Genomic DNA, 14,609 nt, shown 5'->3' on the forward strand with positions numbered 1-14,609 from the left:
AGCTCAGAGAAGTCAACTGATGTTTCCTAAATTTTGACCATGTACATTGTTGGTGGTGGTAGCAGAATCAGGTTTTAATTACTCCTGAGTTTAAATGTTTCCTACTACTCATCTTATGTTGGGGATTTTGGCCTTAAGTGGGGGGAAGGGCGAGGAGAGCGCTCCTGAGACGCCGCCCTTCCCCCAGCCCTGGGGCAGTGTGGAAGTGAGCCACACCTATCTCCTTCTGGGTCCAGAACTAGAAGGGGTAGCTTTGAGACCATCTCCCACCTTGCGCCAGTGAGCACACAGGGCAGTACTATGGGAAGTGACGTTAGCCCATGAGGGAGGTCCTTGGGAGCTGCTCTTGGACGGACAAGCTCGCCAGCCTATTGCCAGCTCATGCTCAGTCCTTGTCATCACTACTATATTACTGTGAGCCCCTCCCGAATAAACCGGATTGCTCTCCGAAGCGTCTCCGAGATCCGTCTGCTCCTGGCTTCCTTGGTGGGTAAGGAGGGAGGAAAAAGGGATCTCGTTCGGCCACGTGCACCTTAGGCTAGCCCGTGTCCCTCGCTCTACCTTGGCCACCTGCTGGTCGGGTGCCCAGGGGAGAGGGTGGAAAGGGGAGCACTGATAAGGGAGTAAACTTAGCATCCCCGCACCAGGGGAGGTAAATCTAGCCTGGCAATCTTACCCTGCACTCCAGCATTGAGCTTCAGGGTAACTGTCGAATCTATGTGAACTACCATCAGTCTGAGGACTCTAGCTTATGTGAGGTAGTTTTGAGTAGGGAGCTTGGAATAGTATAATTGTTCTGAGCCATAGTAATCCACACCCACTTTGTCATGGGTTGAAGTCCTATTCCTTGTGAACATAGGTATGTTGGCATTCTAATCCCCAGCACCTTTGAGAGTGACATTCTTTAGAAATAGGGTTTTTGCCACAACTTTTGAGGTCAAACTAGAGTGGAATAGGCTCTAATCCTGGGTGAGTGGAGTGCCTATAAAATAGCAATATATAAACAGAAATTTACTAAGAGAACAGCATGTGGTGATATAGGCAGGAATTGGTGCTATACAGCTACCGGCCATGGTTTATAACAGAGATTGCCAGAAAGCCACCAAGAGCTGGGGAGAAGAAAACAAGAAGTTCTCTCTACAGAGTTCAGAGAACATTGGGAATACCTTGATTCTAGACTTCTAGCCCATGAGATAATAAACTCATATAATCTTAAGTCACTTGGCTGGAGATATATATATATATATATATATACATATATGTATGTATTCATATATGTGTATATGTTATATTTAACAGAGCTCTGGAGAATTAGGAATACCTTATCCCCTGCTTTAATAATAGAACTTCTACGAAAACTAAAGATTGTGCATGATTGATACTTTATCATAATTTTTGAATGCTCTGAATTGTACTTCACATGACTCAGAAGGATGTGTGTTTCTTGAGGAATCTGTGCCTCTGACAAAAACATGACAGAACAATGAGGTTTGGGCAATATAAGTTCATATTTAGTACTTATTGGGCTCCATCTTCATTGATGTACCTACCACTGCTTTTGGCTGAAGTAAAATATACCCGCTTCACAAACAGGATAACAGGAATATGGAGTGTTGAAAGAACCCAGCATGAGGCTGTAGGATCCCATTTCACATCTGGTATAACATAGCCCTTTATAAGGTTTTCTTCTTATTCTCCGATTCTAGGAGCAGATTTGTGCTCTTCCAAGTTTGGAGTAAAAGGCCTGGGACAAAGGATATGATAAAAAGATTCATTTTTAGAGATGATAACCCCTGGACTGCACCAAGGGAGAATCAAGTATATACCTTGGGGAAGTAGAATAGGAAATTGGTACTCAAATCGAGTTACTATAGTGTGAGAACTGAAGGCACTGGAGACAGGGAAGTCTGGATCTGATATGAATTGCTTATTGTTTATTTGCCCTGTTTATTCATTTATCTATAGCTGTAAGAGGGGCATGATACACTATTGAATGATTAAATGAGAATAAGAAGATAATCTATGCCAGAAGACTCTTCAGACAACCAAACACATAAACCATAAAAAAGCATTTAATACCTGTTGGATCTTCTTTTTATTTTTCTATCATTCCTATAAAGAGATAATCTATATGGAATATCGCATATAGTATAAGTAGGCACACACACACATACACACACACACACACACACACACACATACTTTCTTAGGCTGCTAATCTGACCAGTACAAGAATCTGTGGGATAGAGCATATCTAATCATATCTATATCCCCATCTTCATATATAGATAATCTCTACCTACTTCAATATCTACATATCAGTCTGTATCTCTCTTATAAACACTATCCAAATAACTGTGTCTTTATTTGGAAATTTGTAAAGGGGAAAGGAGACTTGTGGCAGGCTGAATTTCCCCTTCAGAGTGCTGGGGCTTGAACTCAGGGTGTGGGTGCTGTCCCTGAACTTTTTGTTCAGGGCTGGCATCATACCACTTAAGACACAGCTCCACTTTTGGCATTTTAGTGGTTAATTCAGATAAAAGTTTCATAGACTTGCCTGCCCAGCCTGGACGCTAACTGTGATCCTCAGATCTCAGTCACTTGAGTAGCTAGGATTATAGGTGTGAATCATCAGTGCCTGGCTCTCAAATGTTTTATGGGGCTCTAAGTCACTTAAGCATCTTATGAAAATACAAATTTAGGTTCAAAGTTTGGGGCAGAGCCCGAGGTTCTCCATTTCTATCATGTTTCCAGATAATGCTAGTGCTATTTATTCATTATTTTACTTTTCTCTCACTTTTACCCAGGACACTCTGGACTATAATCCTCCTGTTCCTACATAGTTGGAATTATAGATATACACCACTATGCCCACTTTTTTTTGTTGGTTAAGATGTGGTCTTACAATCATTATACATGAGCTGGCCGTGAACCATGTCCCTTCTGATCTTAGCCTCCTGAGTATCTAGGTTACAGACATGATCCACCATTTTCAGGCTTAGATATTCTTTGTCCCCATCTTGTTCTGTGGAATCTGATTCTTTGCAGACCCCATTCCCCCTAAAGGCCTGCCCACATCTGACTCATTACTTTTGTGGCCCATTTGTTTTTCCAATGTTCATTGAGTCATGCTGTGTCAGACACTATGTTAGGCACTAAATCTCATTGGTTTAGGTAGTGAACGCGGACATCAATATTGTTGATGGAAATTCCAGCATTATCAAGAGAGCTCACTCTGGGTCACGATGTCTACTTTTGGAATGTCTCTGCATCTTTGCATCTATCAGAGCTGTGGTTACGAATGAGTGATAGAGAGAAAAATTGTTCTTTCCAAATGCAAGCCAGATGTTTCCATTTCTAGCATCTGCATGGCTTGAGTCTGTGTTCATTCCCTGCCTATTTTGACTCAGAATTTTATTTCTTTGTCAGATTTTACTTGACATAGGATCACAGGGTTACACTGAATTGTACCTCACAGGTGGCTCTTACAAAATCCTGAAGATATGCTTGTGCATTCAAATTTTTCTCTTTATTATCAGAGGTTCTTCTAGCTACTCTTCCCCACTTTTGCTGATTTTCCTTCTTTTCTGAGATCTCCTTTAACTTTCTAAATTTCATCTCTTATGCTAAGCATGCTATGTCTTAAATGCTTCAATAGTTAGGCATCAGTTTTAGCAAGCAATGGATCCTACAGTTGTCAGAGTTTATCCTCCATAGTTGGTGGAGGAGCATTAAAATTACCAAATTGTTCTTCACTACAAATCATAAAACTCCAGAAAGGACCAACAAAAGAGCATAGTGTCATGTGTAGTGTGTCCTATGAAAAGAAAAAAAAAAACTGGTTAGAGGAAATGATATGGCTTTTAAAGCAAAATAATACATCACTGCTGCTTCTTGCAACATTCATGTTGTAGATGACTGAACCAATCCTGCCTTGGTATTGCTTTGTATCTATCTGTTATAGTGGGAATGGGGAAACAGAAACTCCTTGTCAGATCCACAATACTGATCTCACAATTTTTAATCCTCATGAATGAAATTGCTTAAGTTCGATCTATATAGTAAAGATTTATTCTTGCTATTTCTATTCCTACAGTGATTTCGGTTCTTATTTGCCATTGCGCAAATCCATGAAAATGCTAGAGGCAAAACTATTCTTCAGGAGAACTCGCCTTGTAAAGTTCTTTTTACAAAATACCTCCATTCCTGCACTGTTGTGATGAGAAGGTTTGTAGAGATTCCCCAGGGCTTCCCGAGGATAAAACAATTTCTCAGTTGTGTGTTAGCTAAAATATTTTCTCCTTCACATTTGTTAAAAAATCATTTCCTCTGTGATGACTTCATGTATCCCCCTATCAAGTATGTTTCCTCCCTATCCCTGCCTATAGCAGCTGCACTTGAAAACATTCACTTGCTTTATAGACCAGTTTGGTGCTTAACTGGGTCATATCCCCTTACATGTGGATCACATAAGTCAAACAAGGAAATCATTTTAATGTTCTACATGTTTACTGTGTCTTATGTCTTTCCTTCTTTGACCTAAACTCTGGGTTGCTGGTTTGTGAGCTTGTTTACTCTGAATAAAACACAATCTCCAATTTGGAAGTGATATGGCTTAACACGTCTCATAAAATAAAAGAATGGGAAAGATCTCAGGACATCAAAGAGCTATGTGTAGAATGTAAAAGAAGTTGAAACATATGGATTAAATTTCTGTTAGAATGGTCACATTCCTCTTCAAAAACCAGAGGTAGACCACATTCTCGATTTCCTCACCCTGCTTTGTTTCTTCCCTCTGTCTAAGGTCTTATCCCACTCTGGACATAATTTCAGTGGTCAAAAACAATGCCTGGATGTCCCTATAGTTATTCATTCTAGAAAAGTTTTTTAGAAACCTACTACTTTGTTTTTAAGCACCCTTAGCCTTCTGATGGGCAATTCTAATGTCCCAAATATAGCCTATAGTGACAACTTTTTTGTATTATTATGACTTAAACAGATATGGTATTAGTTTTCTAAGTTCCTCATAAGAAAGATAGAAATAAGTGACTGACCACCAATTCTTTCTGAAACTTTATTGAAATCCTTATTATTGCAATATCTTCTTTTCTCTCTGTTTCTTTAGCTGTTCTTTTTCAGACTTGGGGAGCAGTAGGAAGACTGGAGCTTTGCTCATTGAAAATCTCGGATGGCATATAGCTAGTATTCAGCAGATATTTACTGACTGAATGATTGAAATTTTATGAATGGAGTTATGTTTCAAGGATTTATCCTTAAAACCTACCTTTGAACTGTTTCTCTACTTCACTACCATGAAAACCACACTCAAACTTGTTGTTTCAGCAGATACCCATTGTCCACCTATCCTCCTGCCCCAGTTATATATGGGCACACAACTTACTTGTCTACATATCATCTTAGGAGATACCATGCGATTCACAATATTTACCCAGTCTTGGAATCAAATCTTGGTGTCCATTTTTGCTTTTCTCCCCTGTTATCTGGATACTTACAATATCTTTTCCATTCTTCATTTTCTTTCAAAACTAATTCATTCTTTTCACTCTCTTATTACCAAATATCTAGTTTTGGGTTATAACACGGTATCTTCTCTATGTTTGTCTCTCTGTCTTTCTTATGGAACTTTGCATTGATGCCAGAATTACAGTTTAAAATCTTGTTGTACACAGTGTTTTTTTGTTCAAGGACTTTCAATATAATACCAGAACAGAAAGAGAATTAAAAAAGAATCTGAATTCTTGAAGTCCCTCACTACTTTGCCTCAGTCTACATTCCCAATTTTATCAAAATTGACATGGTGTATTAAGGTGATTTACTTGGAAGTAATCTCTAGGCTGACTTGGTGAGGGAAGGGCATGAGTACTGTGGATCTGGCAATTGTCACTAAGAAACAAAGCCCACATTTTAAAGAAAGAAATGGCTGGAGGCAGAGATAAACTCAGAAAGCCCTCAGATGATTTTTTTTTGTTCATAGTGTAGTTCTTATATTTCTAGACTGTGAGTTCCTTATGACTAGCAACTATGTTTCAACATTGCTGAGATTATTTCTGAAATTTTTATAGTAGGATACTGGAGATTCTAGAAGCAGTCATGTATGGGTCCAAACCCTCCATTCCCTAAGTTTTGGCTTTTGGAAAGTCAATTAATGCCTCCCAAACTTGTTTTTTCATCTATAAAATTAAGATGAGAATATTTATTTATTTATTTATTTTTATTTATTTTATTTTATTTTTTTTTTGCCAGTCCTGGGGCTTGGACTCAGGGCCTGAGCACTGTCCCTGGCTTCTTCTTGCTCAAGGCTAGCACTCTGCCACTTGAGCCACAGCACCACTTCTGGCCATTTTCTGTATATGTGGTGCTGGGGAATTGAACCCAGGGCCTTGTGTATATGAGGCAAGCACTCTTGCCACTAGGCCATATCCCCAGCCCCAAGATGAGAATATTTAACATATAGAATTGTTGCGAGGATAAAGTGAGGTGAGTGTTGTATAAGATGTAGTCTTGATAGAGACAACACAGTTACATAGTCAGAGACATCTTCATCCTCCTTTCTTATTATTATGACATTTTTTGTTCAGATCTGGCTATGTGTTTTAAATTTCTTTATCTTAGCACCCATCATAGAGATGAATAATACATAATATATAATATAAACTAATATAATATAGATTGAGCTTAAGTGCCTACAAAGTGGTGAAGAGCTAAAGAAAATGTGGTATATATAGGCAACGAAGTATTATTCAACTATGAAGAAGGTTAAAAGCATTCTGTTGCCAGAAAAAATGGAGAAATTGGAGATCATCCTATTAAATAAAATAAGCCTGACAAATATCTTATGTTCTCCTTTATATTAGGCATTGAGGCACAAAAAGACAAAAATGGATGTCAGAAATACAAAATGAAGTAACTCATTGGAAGCAGAATCTAGCAGGAGGGTTGAGGAATAAAGATGGCGAAGAGAAGTTGTACACAGTAGAAACATTCCATGCAGTTTTTGAGACGAAGGTGGGAGATGAGAAAGAGTACTGGAGGGGATGGATTTGATTAAAATGCATTTTATGCATGTATGGAAAATCACATTGAAATCCCCTTGTACAATTTGTATATAATAATTAAAAACAAATCTACACAAAGAAAAGACATTAAATACAATAAATTACAATACAATAATACAAAATACCATAATTAAAGACAATAATCCATAGCTGCTGACATGATGAGTGCCTTTTGATTTTCATCATTCTATCAGTGAGTGTCTCATGGTGAGCAACATGACTCTATAAATATTAAGTCAGACTAACATTTGAGTATTTCCTAGGTATATAAACCACTGAGTCAAATACTGCTTTAGGAAAGCACATATTGTAGGGTCCTCTAGCTTGTGTAAAGCATTATGAATGACCACATTTTCCCGAGAGTGTAAGGAACCTTCTTTGAACAAGTGAATATTGAACAAAATGTAGAAATGATAAATGGGATTATGAACATGGAAATCCAGGGAAGGAGAGCTTCTCGGACAAATGATCAGAAACACTGAAAGGGAATGGCTTACTTTGACTGGACAGCCAATTACGCAAGATGACTTCAGAATTTCTAGACAGAAGAACTCTGGGAGTGGCACTTTGATTGGAAGAAAGAACTAAAAAATTTGTGTTATATTTCTTAAAAATGGGAATGTGTCTCTCCTGAATGCTCCTGGAGAGGGTGGGTTAATCTCTCCCAAGACATCTCCATGGCAACCCTAACAGGATGGACTGGAAAATTGGCTGAGATGAGCTGTAGAAGAGGCAAAGGCAGAGGCAGGTGACGCCAGGCAATAGAAAGCCTCAGAGAGCACATTAAGGATCCTTTGCAAGTTCTAACATGATGAGCCCAGATCCCTTAGAAAGCGGACTCTGCCTAGAATGTGGAGGGAGCATTGGGTAATGGTAAGAAAGGAGAAAAGAGGTGAAATAGGACCAGTCAGAGGATTCAGAAAATGGATAATGAAGTCTATTTTTTCCTACAAGTTTCTCTTGATTCACAAGAAAACAAGTAGTTATGGTGTAATCACACTAAAAATATTAATAGCACATTAACATGTATTGGTAAATGCTATTTAGGCTCTTTCCATGGCCATCTGTTTATGATAACTCCATGTTTAAGGACCTATTGTTCTTCTCTCTTTATAGATAAGAAAACTGGGACATGGTCAGGTTAAGTAACTTGCCCAGGGTTACACAATTGTAAATAATTAGGATTAGGCTTAGATCCTAGGTGACCTGATTTCAGTTGCAATACTTCTAATCATGACATTATACTATTATGACAAATGGTTTTATGATTTGATAAATTATTCAGAAGATGAATGAAATGTTATATCCATTGCAATGCCTTGTACTTAGTATGTGCTTAATTCTTATCTGTCGAAATAACAATTTACATAATAGTAATTCTCATTAATTGACCATTTATTACACACCTAAGGCACTGTGCTAAGTATTTTACATAGCTTATTTAGTTATAATAGTCCTCTGAGGTAAATACAGTAAAGCACCTAATATACCATGTATGTAATCTATAAAATTATAACAGATTTATATAGGTCATCTCTTTTGAACCAAATATAAATTATGTAAGACAGATTTCTTTTGTTTTGAGGACAAAAGGTGGACTTAACTCATATAGGTAATAGACTGTAGAACTAATACTTGGATCCAGTGTTCTGCTTCTAAATATTGCTAACCTACCACACTGCACTGCCTTTCAGAGATCTTTATACATTAAAAATATCCTTCATTTGTAAGAGTTAAAATAACCAGACTGTCTTTTACAGGGAGGGAGATTTTGAGCTTGCCCTTGAAAGATGGGAGCACAGATGTTGAAATTACATTCTCAGTAATAGAAATGATTGTCAGAGAAGAAAAGGAGGTTGGAAAGTGTGGGGTAGTTTTTGATGATCAGCAGCTCAGGTGTATGACAAGTCCTTAGCACACTGTAAAGGCATTATGTAAACATTAGTGTTATTACAAAGTTCATGATTTTTTTTATTGGAGTGTGCCAATTTGGATTCTTGGCACATATTGTGTTTTGTTTGGCTGAAAGGAGAATTCCTAACTTGTTCAAGCAACTGGAACACACATTATATACCCATATACGTTGGAAGACTGGACCCCTGCCATTCCTATTTTTATATGTTGAAATCTCTAACTGTCTAATCGTGGTGGTACAAAGTTCACTCCCTCAGCAGCCAAGATTGATTTTTCTTTTGAGTAGACATGCTTCACAGAAGTACCCTTTCCCGTTACGTTTTGAAAGTCATCAGACATGCTGTTATAAATGATCACGGAAGATTACTGGAGATGCTGCAAAATAATAGTGAACCAAGTAGCATCTGTAATTTCCAAGGATGGCTTGCAATCATCACTCAAAATGAACCCTATCTGAGTGCCAGGCTGAACTTTTCTCTCTCTCCCTCCCCCTTTCTCACTTTTACTACTTTATAACACAGCTGAAATGAATACTGCACCTCATGAATTTTTATGCAAAAATATTAAGTTGCAAGCCACTGCTGTGCAGACAAACTCTCCTTGTAAAGATGAGTTAGCAGGCACAGTTCAATGGCCGGCATCCCAGCTACAAAGACTTCTTGTCAAATTTGCCAACTGAGAGTCAGAGTCCATGCTGGATGCTGACCCCATAAGGATTTGGGATGCCTCTTGGTTCAGACTCTCATATAGACTAAGAAGAAAATTATTCCATATTTGCTGGCAAAATTGCCCCCTGCTCAAGCTATTTGCTTAAGACAAGTTGCTTATCTCAGTCTTTCGTGTGGATAAGAAATAACGCTCTTGCCTGTTCAGCCATTCCTTCTAGTTCCTTTTGGGTTCAGATGCAGTTGGTTCTGCTGCAGTTGCTCATCAGATAACAGATCCTATTGGTTCTGTCACTAATATGTCTTGAATTCACAATGTGTCTCTTTGTCTATGCTACCAATTTGGCCTCTCTCCTTTTCTCAACCAAACAATTTTCCCTCCCTCCCTCCATTGGATACTCAGGTGCTTTTCTCATCTCTGAGACATTAATGTATGTCTCCTTTGTGTAAGATCTTTTGTAGCTCCTATGCTGCCAAAGGAAGATGGTCCAACCCCCCTGACACCTTATGGAAAGTTTTGCATTACCTTCCTACAAACCGAATCTACTAACATTCATTATTTCCCTGTCATCTTATCCCCCAAACTTCTAGTTGTTTTCCAAAGGTGACATGTGATTTTTCTGTTCCTGGGCCTCTATTCTCCTTTTTTTCGTAAATTGCTTTCTAGGAAAGCCATTGTTTTTCCTTTCTTTGTATCCTAAAATTAGGGAAAATGATTTCTTAAAAAATTAATCCAGCTAAATATGAATGGAGGCCTAATATTTGAAACATATTTTATACTTGATGCTAGATGGGTCATATTGTAGATGAAAAATCTGGGAAGATGAATATAGAAACAGATCATCATAACCAAGTGATGTAATATAGATTATACAAAAAATGCTTAAATAAATCCAGGGAGAGGGCTGGGGATATGGCCTAGTTGCAAGAGAGCTTGCCTCGTATACATGAGGCCCTGGGTTCGATTTCCCAGCACCACATATACAGAAAATGGCCAGAAGTGGCGCTGTGGCTCAAGGGGCAGAGTGCTAGCCTTGAGCAAAAAGGAAGCCAGGGACAGTGCTCAGGCCCTGAGTTCAAGGCCCAGGACTGGCAAAAAAAAAAAAAAAAAATCCAGGGAGACCAATTTGACACTCTATTTATTACTTTACATTTTTTCAAGTCCAGTCATTTTTTTTTTTTTTTTTTGCCAGTCCTGGGGCTTGGACTCAGGGCCTGAGCACTGTCCCTGGCTTCTTTTTGCTCAAGGCTAGCACTCTGCCACTTGAACCACAGCGCCCCTTCTGGCCATTTTCTGTATATGTGGTGCTTGGGAATTGAACCCAGGGCCTCATGTATATGAGGCAAGCACTCTTGCCACTAGGCCATATCCCCAGCCCCGTGTCCAGTCATTTTTCATCCTATCGTCCAGTTTTATTTTCTTCATGGCACTTACCTAAGCATATCTTGTTTATTCTGTTGTTTGTTATTTGTTTTATCTCTTTTCCTGGAAAGACCAGATTCTGTGGTTCTTTCATTCCCTCTTCTACCCTGTGTTAAGAAGGGCTTGGTGTATCATTATGCTTAAGAAGTGTTTGTCAACTAAAGAAGTGTGGTTGCTAAAGGCTTTCTGCCCCCATTTCCAGAATCTTCTTCTTTAATATTTTTCTTAGGTTTTCCAAAAAGAGCCTCAATCCATTTCTAACTGTAGCCATTGATTCATTATAATAGTTGATGTCAAGTGTGAATTTTATTTTATTCTATTGATCATCTATGATTTATGTTAGTTTATGTGCCCATATGTTACCCATAACATAGTCCAGTAACAGGAAAAGACAGATAACAAAATGATGTCCCTCAAGGAACTCATTACACCAGAGTAAATACAGATGTACTGTACATTGAATTAAGTGTTTTTTAATTGCAGTAAAAAAGCCAATGGAATGTCTTTGAAAGGGGCATACAATTTTCTATCATTGTACTTGAGATAACATGAGTTAGTGTTTATCACATTCTAGGGTCTATCTTTTGAATATCTTTATATTTTTAAGAAAACAGTCTAAAAATTCAAATCAACACATATTCATGAACAGCTACTTAGAGCACAAATGCTTAATATATTGGTGGTGTGGTGGTATAAATGAAAATAGTAGGAACAACGTTCCTTAAAAACAAAGACAAACAAAAACTAGTATCTTTCCTATCATATGAGCATACAGCCAAGACTGTGATCCAGCAAGTGAGTTCTTACTATGCACTGAATTTGCTTGTACCCTGCTCTTGGACTTTGCAACTTAATGAATTATGAGAAATAAATTTCTTTTGTTTGTAAGCCCTAAAAATAGCTATTAGACTCTTTCCAGAATGAATTAGACACATTCTATAATAGGTTACCAAAATATTGGGAGGTAGGAGGTGAAACACACATGCTAACCATATCAATAAAATATAAGATATAAATAGTTATGCTATTTGGATCTAAGAATACTTTCTACAAAGACAACATGGGAACAAGGTTAGATTTCAGAACTTTTCAATGTGCGGTAGCCTGCTTTGCAGTAGATACTGTTTTGTTTAGATTAAGAGCTTAAGAATAATTTTCAATATCCAATATCTCTGTCCTACACCATAGGGCATAGATAAATTATTGGATTATGATAAACTAAATTATGTCACAATTAAATCTAATAACTTCTATTTGTTGAACAGGACTTGCCATGACTGTGCATCTATTTACTTCACTTAATTCTCAACCATTTGTGGGGAATGCTCCTTTTATCCCTCCTCTACAGATGGGAGACTGAAGCTTAAGAAGTTAAAATAACATATCAGGGATATACAATCAACAAGTGTTGGGGAGTCAATAATTTCATTGAGGTAGCTTGGCTACAGAGCTCATGGCCTTCTGTTGATAAATTCAACAAAGATTAGAACATTTATTTCTGATCTAAAACCTCCATAAAACTGTAGTCTCAAAAGGCTAAATGAAGAGAAAGCCGTGACAGTTCTGCAAATGTTCTAGTGGTTCCTTGACCCTGTTGTAAAATATCCAGGAAGGCAGCTTGGCAGTTTCAATATCTTCCTCCAAGGCTTAGGGGCTTGTGACAAAGGACAGATTGCAGGCATTATGAGACTGTATTATGTGATGAGACCCACTGTATTTAGCTGAGAATGAAGTTATATATTTTAGAAGCTAGAAGATAAGGCAATAGGGTTGACTCCATGTGAAGGCTGAAAAACCCATCAACTCTTCTCTCTTGATGACTGACACCTTCATCTTCTCTCATGGAGAGAGGTCAAAGGGGTCTCTCAAGGCCCTAGTTTCCCATGAAATCTGCTTTTGGTCAATTCTAACACAGTTCAAGTTTGGAATGGTGAAAATTGTTGGAGGGATTTTTATTGCTCCTTGCAGGAAAAAAAAGTCAAGTTGGTGCTTTTGAGTTTTATCGATAATAATGAAGGGAATATGGTTGGAAGATATGCTGAAAAATTCAATTGATAGAAAAAGAAAAAAAAACACCTCTGAAATACACGTACATAGAGAGGGAGAAAGCAAGCAACTGGACTCGATTTTACACATTATCTGCCTTTTCTTTAATACTGCAAGTGAACTTTGCAATGAATCCTCTGAACTAACAAGTTTTTTAAATGACTATATGATGAGAAAACTCTTTTGTATGAATTTGTGAAGTTCACTGTCAATGCAGATCAATAAATCCTGCACTAGTTGAATTTTTTTTAAATGCAATTTATTGAAGGGGGGAAAGGTATGGATTGGATTGCTTGGCCAGACTTTGAAAGACAAAGAACAGTTTTAATGGCAATGCAACTAAAGTGTCTCTTCAAGCTGCCTCTCCTCCCTCTCCCCATCGTGCCCCCGCCACTTCTCTTACCAACTCCCACTCCTGGTTTTCTGTTTTTAGAACCTTGTCTGCAAGTATGCAGGCTGGGCCTGCTGTAGATTCTCAAGAAGTGGTTCTTTGAAAATGTCTGAGATATGAAGCTGCCTGTAGAGAAGACAATGAATTCCAAACGATCTGCTCATGAATTTCTGACATGACTTCTTTATACCTACACCTCAGGAGAGCACCATTCTCTTGTGCTGTGGGCTTCATCCTCACATCTTCTTCCTAGGCAGAAGTGAGCTATTACACTGATGTTTCGGGGGCACTTTTCAAAGGAGTTTATCTCTTTGCACTATAGTAGACTAATATTCTAGCTATGTGAGAACTTGACTCTTAGACTCTCTGAAATCTTAGCTATATTACCTATTCCTTGGGGAATTTTTTTAAAGCTCTCTCAGTCTCAGTTTCTTCAACTTGGAGTAATAATAATGTATCCATCCTTTTGGAATTCATTAACGTTTAGGATATCTTATGTGTGAAGTACAGTGCTTATTCTCATCAATTGTTTAATATTTCTTACAATTATCAATTGAATATATGTGAGAAAAAAGTTATGTTTTTTCCTTCTTTAGATCCTCAAATTTAGTACAAGTTTCTATATGTAGTAGGTGCTCAACAAACGTGAATTGACTACATAGCACCAGTAAAGTCTGGGAATGATGACTCCATGGATTTCTCAATTCAACTACATGAGTTGATTTCCTTCTCTGCATTTCCATCATGGTTCTGTTATAAGCCATGAAAGTGATAGTGACATTCCTTTCTTGTCTAGAAAGTGAGGGGTTGACATGTAAGGATCTTTGGAACTATGGAATTCTGTGCAATCTCATCTTATTCCTCTCTTCACTCAGGAGTTTTCAATATGACCAAAAATCAAGAAGTTAAGGCTACATGTCATTTTTCTCAGTCTATCAGATCCAGAAGTTTTGAACTGAATAAAATTAACCTAAGAGTTAAGAGGGGTGACCAGGAGTTGTAAGACTTTTATTCTGGTCCCAGTTTCCCCTTGTTCTGGATATGTGATCACAGCTGATCACCTGACCTTCTAAGTAGAGATGATGATCCTTATT

Source organism: Perognathus longimembris, chromosome 1, assembly GCF_023159225.1.
Source record: "Perognathus longimembris pacificus isolate PPM17 chromosome 1, ASM2315922v1, whole genome shotgun sequence".
Classification (NCBI taxonomy): Eukaryota; Metazoa; Chordata; class Mammalia; order Rodentia; family Heteromyidae; genus Perognathus; species Perognathus longimembris.